Here is a 10,183-nt window from a genome sequence, read left to right as displayed (position 1 = left end):
ACCACACACACCCCACACACCCCACTACCTCACCACACACCACCCACCACCCACCACCACCACCACACACCCCTCACCCTCACCCCACCACACACACACACCCCACACCACACACCACACACCCCACCACCACACACACCCCACCACCACACACACACCTCCACCCCACCACCCCCACTACCTCACCACACACCCCCCACCACCTCACACACACACCAACCCCACCACCTCACCACACACCCCACTACACCACACCACACACACACCCCCACCACACCCCCCACACCACCTCACCACACACCCTCACTCCTCACCACACCCCACACACCCACACCTCACCACACACCCTCACCACACCTCACTACCTCACCACACCCTCCCACCCCACACCTCACTACCCCACACCCCTCCCTCTCCCACCACCCTACCTCCCCACACACACCTCCCCACCACCCTACCCCTCCTACCCCCCCACCACACCACCCCTCCTCTCCCCACACACCCCCCACTACCTCACCACACACCTCACTACCTCACCACACCCTCACCACCTCACCCACACCCTCCTCCTCACCACACACCCCACCTCACCTCCCACCACACACCACACCACCCCACACACACCCCACCACCTCACCACACCCTCACCCCACCACCTCACCACACCCCTCACCTACCTCACCCCCTCCACACCCTCACCACCTCCCACACACCCTCACCACCTCACCCACCTCACTACCTCACTACACACCTCACTACACACCTCACCACACACCTCACTACCTCACCCCACACCCTCACTACCTCACCCACACACACGCATAGTCAGCGTGTGAACCAAAGTTTATCTTGTGGCAGAGCAGCCTTTGTTAAGATAAGATAGGAAACAATCACCGCACACTCAACACACCACACACACTCAACACACCGCACACTCAACACACCACACACTCAACACACCACACACTCAACACAACACACACTCAACACACACCACACACACTCAACACACCACACACTCAACACCACACAACACACAACACATACTCAACACACCACACACACTCAACACACAACACACACTCCAACACACCCACACACTCAACACACCACACTCCAACCTGGTTAGGTTACGATAGGTTACGATAATAACATAAAATAGGCAACCTTGAGCCCTATATGTGCCATACTAGAAGCCCACACCCCAACCCCTATTGCTCATATAAGCATCCAACCTATGTTTGAAGCTATCCAGCGTATTCGAGTTAATTGATATTTTGGCAACTTGTTCCATTCATCCACTACTCTGTTTCCAACCAGTGTTTACATATTTCACGCCTAAATCTAAATTTATCTAATTTAAATCCCATTGTTACGAGTTAGCTCTGGTTGATAGTTTTAGTACCTTTGTCATGTCCCCTTTGTTTGCCTGACTTCCAGTTATACACACCTCATCATGTCGCCCCTCACTCTACGTCTCTCGAGGGTGCAAATTAAGATCTCTTTAACTGTCTCTCTATCAAAGTTTCTAATGCCCAGGATTAGTCTTGTCATTCTTATCTGAATTCTTTCCAAGGATTCTATATCCTTCTTCTGTAATACGGTGACCAGAAACTGAACTGCAGTGTCCAGGTGTGGTCTCAAGCGCAAATACAGTTTATGATGATATGCTAGTCTTGTAACTTCTTTTACTCACTTTGTATGAAACCCAATACTTTATTAGCCTTGTTACGGCTTAAAACCACATTGTTTTGCCAGAAAGTTCCTACTTATCATTACTCCTAAATCTCTCGCAGTCAGTTTCTCCATGCATCGTTGTTCATCTGGTAACTAGTTTCCCTGTTTACATCTCTATACTGAGTACTTTACATTTGTCCACGTTGAATTTCATCTGCCATTTTCCAGACCATTCGAAAAATTTTTTAGATCTTCCTGTAGTTTTTGCGGGTCCTCGTCGAATTAATTACGTCTCATCATCCTTAAATTTACTTATCATTTGCTGTCTCTATGCCGATATCTGTCGTTTTATGTATATAATAATGTGTGGTCCAAATGCTGCGACCCTTGAAACTCCACTAGTGACGTTGCTCCAGCCAGGACTTTGTGCCGCTTAATGCTCACTCGCTGTTTTCCTGTCCTGTAACCGCGCCCCTATCCATTTAAGGATATTACCTTTGATGCCATGTGCTTCAACCTTTCTAATTAATCTTTCATGAGGTCTCTGTCGAAGCTTTTGCTAAAGTGAGAATATACCACAATATAATTGTGCCCCTCGTCCATGATTCGGCTTGATGAAAAAAATATTATAGATTGGTTAGGCAAGAACGTCGCTTGTAAGCCATGCTGGGAAATCATTGATCAATGACGCTTCTCCAGGTGATTTCTGAATAGGTTTGAAACCAGTACTTCCTGTATTTGCCTACTATTGATGTTGAGACCAATTGGGCAGTAGTTAGAAAATAGTGTCTATCCCAACTTCTTATGAAATCAGTATTACATTCGCTATCCTCCAGATTCTGGTACTACCCCCTCTCTTTTAATGACATGTTCGCTTTCGCTACAGGCATACTAAGCTCTTCCTTACATTCCTTTATGATACTCTGGCAAATATCTCATCAGGACAGGTGACCTATTAGGCTTTAGTTTTTCTATTTGCTTACTAACATCGTTACTAGATACTACTACCTCATGTTTATTGTTTTCTTCACTATCTCTGAACAAAGTCGGTGCCTCAGGTATCATGCTAAAATTTTCCAGTGGTGCAAACCTTGGCAAATATTTATTCCAATTATTGCTCATTTCTCCGTCGTTGTCAGTTACCCCTCATCGGTATCTGAAGGTATTGGTCCAATCTTTTCTCTGTTTCAGAGTGTTAGGTTATGCATTTTAAAAGAGTGTTACAAGAAAAGTTGAGCACGAGGGCAGAAAAACCTTTAGCTTAATGTAACCCTGGCACTGTACACACCATAAGCAGATATACAGTATATTATTTTACGTATGTTGTATCATGTTACCCCACACAGTATTTATTTACACTACACACGGTATGTTGGCCCCACTACACGGTATGTTATTTCTCACAATCATGTTGACCCACACGGTATGTTATTTACTACACACAGTATGTTGGCCCCACACTACACACAGTATGTTGGCCCCACACTACACACACATTATGTATTTACTACACACAAAATTATTTACACTACACACACAGTATGTATTTACACTACACACATTTGTTATTTTGTATGTTGCACAAACTACACACAAATTTATTTACACCACCAATACACACAGTATATTTACACCACAAACACACACACGATATGTTATTTACACTACACACTGTCATTTATTTACTACACACATATGTCTCAAATTTACTACACATTGTTTCACTACACCAACCCCGATTGTGTTATTTACGTATGCTTATTTACACTACTACATTATGTTATTTACTACACACACACAATTATGTTATTTACTACACGATATGTTATTAACACTACACACACACACGGTATGTTATTTACACACACGGTATGTTATTTACTACAGTATCTTATTTACTACACAGTATCTTTATTTACTACACAGTGTTTTTACTCACACAGTGTCTTTATTTACACACAGTGTTACACTACCACACAATTATTTACACTACACACGATATGTTATTTACACACACACATGCTGTTACAGTATGTTATCCACACCTACCCCAATTATGTTATTTACACTACGGTATGTTATTTACACTACACACATTATATTATTTACACTACACACAGTATGTTGTTATTTACACACACGATATGTTATTTACACTACACACAGTGTGCTATTTACTACACGTGTGTTTTTACACTACACACGAATATGTTGTTTTACGATATGTTATTACACACACAGGTATACTCCCCACACTACACACGAATGTTATTTACACACACAGTATCTTTATTTACGATATGTTATTTACACTACCCACGATTGCTTATTTACCAAGTCACTGTTTACACTACACACATTATTTACTACACATTAATGCTTATTTACCCTACACATATGTTATTTACTACACAGTATGTTATTTACTACACATTATCGTTATTTACACTACACGGTATGTTATTTACTACTGATGTTATTTACTACACACAGTATGCTTATTTACACTACACTATGTCATTTACACTACACACGGTATGTTATTTACACTAACTACCGATATGTTATTTACACTACACACGGTATCATTATTTACACTACACGGTATGTTATTTACCTACACACAGTATGATTTACCCCATAGACACAGTATCTTTTACCCCACACTACACCATTATGTTATTTACACTACACACAATATGTTATTTACTACACACTATGTATTTACACACAATTGCCTACACATACTACACACACGATATGTTATTTACTACACAGAATGTTATTTACTACACACGGTATGTTATTTACCACACGGTATGTTATTTACACAGTATGTTATTTACACCACACAGTATGTTATTTACACGATATGCTATTTACACAGATATGTTGTTACACACACGGTATGTTATTTACACTACACACGGTATGTTACTACTACACGGTATGTTATTTACTACACGATATGTTGATTCACTACACACGGTATGTTATTTACTACACACGGTATGTGGCCCACACTACACACGATGTGGCCCCACTAGACATGGATATGTTCCCCCGCTACACACAGTATGTTGGCCCCACACTAGACACGGTGTGGCCACACTAGACACAGTATGTTGGCCCCACACTACACGGTATGTTGCTCCAGTAATGATGGTTTATTTATCAGACCAGAGCGGTTTTTTTGTTTGGTGGGTGGGGGGGCACTCCCTTCATCCTTGTGTAGGTGGCGCAGAAGCGTTTACAGCGGCCAACAGGAAGCATGCTGAGTTCATGCTGCCTTTATGTCTCATGAGTTAAGGGCGTAAGCCACAGCGCATCTCCAGAAAAAGTCAAATGTAAGGGACCCTCGCCACCTCAAGTCAAGGAACACCAAATCAGCCAGCACCCCTGTCAGGCCTAAACTATGTTAGAAGGCACCAGGGCGGATCGGTGGTAGAAGCAGTACCGTTCTTGCCTCGCAAGCGAGTTGTCCCCGGATTCGATTCCCGGGCGGTGGAAGTTGTTTGGACTTACTTCCTAGCCCCCATTAGTCCCTGTTCACCTAGCAGTACAGTAGGTACCTGGTGTAAGAATCGAAAGTTGCGAATTCGTATTCAGGGAAAGTTGTTGGAGCTTCCAATAACTTGAGGACATAAACCACTGACTCTTCAGGCTTCTACGCCCTTGACAGAGACATAAAGGCAAGCATGAACTTAGCATGCTTCCCTGTTGGGCGCTGTAAACGCTTCTGCGCTTCACCTTACACAATGATGTAGGGGAGTGCCCAATAAATAGTAATAAACTAAAAGGCACCCAGTCAGCAGGAGAGGCCACCTGCCTCCAATATATACAACAACTTACAACTCAGAAAAAGTCCAGACCTGACCCATCAGCTCAACCTGCCGGCTCTTCTCCCCATATAAAGGACGTCATAGCCCTCCATCAGAGTCACACACAGAGGGATCACAGGAGGAAGTCCACCACAGCTAGAGAGTATAGCCCAGTCACACGCTCACAGAGGCAAGGTCACTCAAGCCCTCCCTTCGGTCCAGGGCAGCTTCCCTCCCTGACACCGGTGTCAACAGCTAAGCAGTCGCCCAAGACAGCCCAGGACCACCTGCTGGGCCTTCCTCAGAGTCACGTGATGTTTGTCAGAGCTTTCCATGGGATGAGTTACTTACGTGAAGTATTCATTTCATGTTGTGTCTCGAGAATCAGTGTCTAGTAACGTAATATGATGTCCTAGTAACGTAATATGATGTCCTAGTAACGTAATATGATGTCCTAGTAACGTAATATGATGTCTACTAACGTAATATGATGTCCTATTAACGTAATATGATGTCCTAGTAACGTATATGATGTCCTAGTAACGTAATATGATGTCCTAGTAACGTAATATGATGTCCTAAAGGCATATGATGTACAATAACGTAATATGATGTCCCAGTAACGTAATATGATGTCCTAGTAACGTAATATGATGTCCTAGTAACGTATAATGTCCTAGTAACGTAATATAATGCCTAGTAACGTAATATAATGTCCTAGTAACGTAATATGATGTCCTAGTAACGTAATATGATGTCCTAGTAACGTAATATGATGTCCTAGTAACGTAATATGATGTCCTAGCGTAATATGATGTCGTAACGTAATATGATGTCCTATCAAATATAGTCTGCAAGTAACATTATGATGTCTAGTAACATGTGATGTATAGCGTATATGATGTCTCTAGCATGTGTTCTAGTACATGTACAACATATGATGTCCTGACAAATGATGTCCTAATAACAATATAATGTCTAAACTAATATGATGTCCTAGTAACGTAATATGATGTCCTAGTAACGTAATATGATGTCCTAATTGTAACGTAATATGATGTCCTAGTAACGAATGATGTCTCGTAACGTAATATAATGTCTAACCAGCATGTAATATGTCTGAAACGTAATATGATGTCCTAGTAGCAATCATGATGTCCTAGTAACGTAATATGATGTCTAGTAACGTAATATGATGTCCTCAATGACGAATATGATGTCCTAGTAACATGATATATACAATATGATGTCCTAACGTAATATGATGTCCAGTGCATGATGATGTCTAACATATGATGTCCTAGTAACATGTATGATGTCCCAGTAACGTAATATGATACAGATATGATGTCTGTAGCATAATATGTGTCTAAATCAACGTAATATAATGTCCTAGTAACGTAATGTAATGTCTGTGGCATGACAGCAGTGTAGATGTCCTAGTAACGTAATATGATGTCCTAGTAACATATATGATGTCTGTATGTAATATGATGTCCCCAGTAGTATGATGTCCTGTACAATATGATGTCTTAACGTAGTATCCAATAACATATCAGATATAACGTAATATGATGTCCCAATAACGTAATATGATGTCCTATTAACGTAATATGATGTCTAGTAACGTAATATAATGTCTAGTACGTAATATGATGTCCTAGAAACGTAATATAATGTTCTAATAACGCAAATATAATGTCCTAGTAACTTCAATAGGGTGTTATTAATGTGTCCATGCCATTGTCGTCATTAATAAATAGTTTAGCCAACTAAGTGCTGTTGAAGTCGTCCTTAGAACGTAATAGATGTGCTGACGGATAAGATCAGTGTATTGACCAGAGTAAATAATCAACACGGCCACGTTACCAAAGTCTTCCTCTCTTTACTACTATTAATATTCTACCTAGCATATGTAATCTTCTTCTTGTGAGTTATGACTCGTTACACCTACAAAATATGTGGTGAGGGGTGAAAGTGTAGGGTGAGGGGTGAGGTGAGGGTGAGGGTGAGGGTGAGGGTGTGAGGTGAGGGGGTGTGAGGGTGTAGGGTGAGGGGTGTGGGTGAGGTGTAGGGTGAGGTGAGGGTGTAGGGGTGAGGGGGTAGGGGGGTGAGGGGGGGTGAGGGGTGTAGGGGTGAGGTGAGGGGTGAGGGTGAGGGTGAGGGTGTGGGGTGAGGGTGTAGAGTGAGGTGGGGTAAGGGTGTAGGTGGGGTGAGGGTGTGGGGTGAAAGGGGTGAGGGGTGTGGGGAGGGGGGTGGGGTGAGGGGGTGAGGGTGTGGGGTGAGGGGTGTGGGGTGGGGGGGTGTGGGGTGAGGGGGTGTGGGGTGACAGGGGTGAGAGATGGGGTGAGGGTGTGGGTGAGGGGTGAGGGTGAGGGTGTGGGGTGAGGGGGGGGGTGTGGGGTGAGAGGTGTGGGTGAGGGGGGTGTGGGGTGGGGAGGTGTAGGTGAGGGTGTAGCAGGAGGGCAGGGGTGAGGGTGTGGGAGGGTGTAGGGTGAGGGGGGGTGAGGGTGAGGGGTGTGGGGTGAGGGGTGTAGGGGTGACGGGTGAGGTGTGGGGTGGGGGTTGCAGGGTGGGGGTGTGGGGTGACAGGGGTGAGGGGTGTAGGGGTGGGGGTGTGGGGTGAGGGGTGAAGAGGGGTGAGGGGTGTAGGGTGAGGAGGGGGGATGCTACATGAGCGTTCAAGTCTCCCCAGTGCGTCCCCCCCCTCCCTAACAACAAAAACAGACAAAGAAGGCAGGAGAAGCAGGAGGCAGGAGGGTAGCAGAAAGGCAGGAGGAAATGAGGACGTAGAAAGCAGAGGCAGAGAAGTAAGCAGAAGGCAGAACATGCGCGTGGGAGACTACCCAGCCCATACCTGAGTCAACACCGTGAGACCCAACTCCCCACCATTTTTGTTTTTATACGGCCACCAGCCTCCCCAACAGCCAAACCTTCGCCGCCATTTATTACCTAATATTTAATATCCGCATACACAAGTAGGCATTCTAGCTGCCATTACCACTACTACCACCATAACCACTACTACCACCACAACCACTACTACAACCATAACCACTACACACACCACAACCATACTACAACCACATAACCACTACCCACAACACTACTACCACCATAACCACTAACCCACTACCACTAATACCAACTTTTGCCTCCAGAAACAGAATCTCGCCCCAAAGCCAACAACAACATGGAGGCACGCTACCAAACAGGAGGCACTGGGAAGACATTAAAACATAATGTGTTGTATAATAGTAGACCTACAGCTCATATATGACCAAGTCCCATGTTTACATCTGACTTTCTGCCTCATTTACAAATTGTAGGGTCTCAAGTTTCTCTTACTATTGACAACACAACATATATTGTTTCTCACTATTGATGCTTATTTTTTCATTTTCGTATTTATTATTATTAATATGTTAATTATTATATTTTCGATCCCCAAGCCCTTATATTGGGCTATCCAGGAAAAAAAAACGATAATGACTGAGTACCGCAGAGACATTCATAACTAACCATTCAACTGGGGTAGTTAGAGATTATTAAAGAGATTAAGCAATAAAATGGTGGTGAAGGACATATAAAGGCAGGTTAGATAATAATTAAAAAAAAATATATGTACTACTACTAAATAATAATAATATATATATAATATATAATAATATATAATAATAATAATAATAATATAATAATAATAATAATAATAATAATAATAATAATAATATTTTTTTTTTTCAATATCAACTTCCCCAACAGCCACACCTCCAACCCATTTAATTACATAATATTAAATATCCTAATGCATAGTAGCTATCCTATCTGTGTTGTTGAGTTAGTTGGTACAGATCTATGCGGCATTCAGTGACTGTAACCTCATAGTGTATCTGCAGCAGTTGTCGTATATGTATCACTACTACCACCTAATACTGTCACTGCTGCTGTCACTTAACACCATATCTTATTTTGATTTTTGTCATACTAAGGTTACCATACTTCAAGCTGCCTATGACATCAACAACTCCTGACTGTCATATGACTAATCATTAGTGACACTGTACTGTCACTTACGCTGCTGCATGATATGCCGGTGTAACACTGCTGCAGAGCTATAAGTACTGTACACTGCTGCTGCCAGTGCTGCATGACATACGGTGTTGTAGCTGTAACAATTGACACCATTATAGAACTCTTATGCACTAACAACAGCTGCCTGACACAGTATATACTTTCTACAACAACAACACAGGCTACCAGGCTCTTTCTTGACAATATGAAACATACTTTCAGCTATGCAGACAGAGCTCCTTGGGCTCTCTTACTTTCTTCAATTAACATATGACTATAAATGGTGTACTTTAACAACAGCACCTTATGACTATGGGAAACTCTGCTATAACATATGACTATAAATAGTGCTACTATATATATGACTGCCGTGGGTGTAACAGCAACATATGACTGTAGTGGGTGGCAACAACAACATACAGGCTGCCGATCTCTTGGCTGTGGCATGGGTAGATGCTCTTAACAACATGGCCGGTTGGTTTTGACTGTTTGGGTGGGTTGGGCTGGCAGCAGCAGCAACTGGGTTGGTTGACTGACAGCAGGCAGACTGGGTTGGGCAACTGACAGCGGCCTTTGGGTCTTGGCCAGCAGGCTGTGGAATGTGGCCGATGTGC

The sequence above is a fragment of the Homarus americanus genome, unplaced genomic scaffold (assembly GCF_018991925.1).
Source record: "Homarus americanus isolate GMGI-L3 unplaced genomic scaffold, GMGI_Hamer_2.0 scaffold16894, whole genome shotgun sequence".
NCBI classification, from domain to species: domain Eukaryota; kingdom Metazoa; phylum Arthropoda; class Malacostraca; order Decapoda; family Nephropidae; genus Homarus; species Homarus americanus.
Note: the sequence above shows the minus strand (reverse complement) of the source record.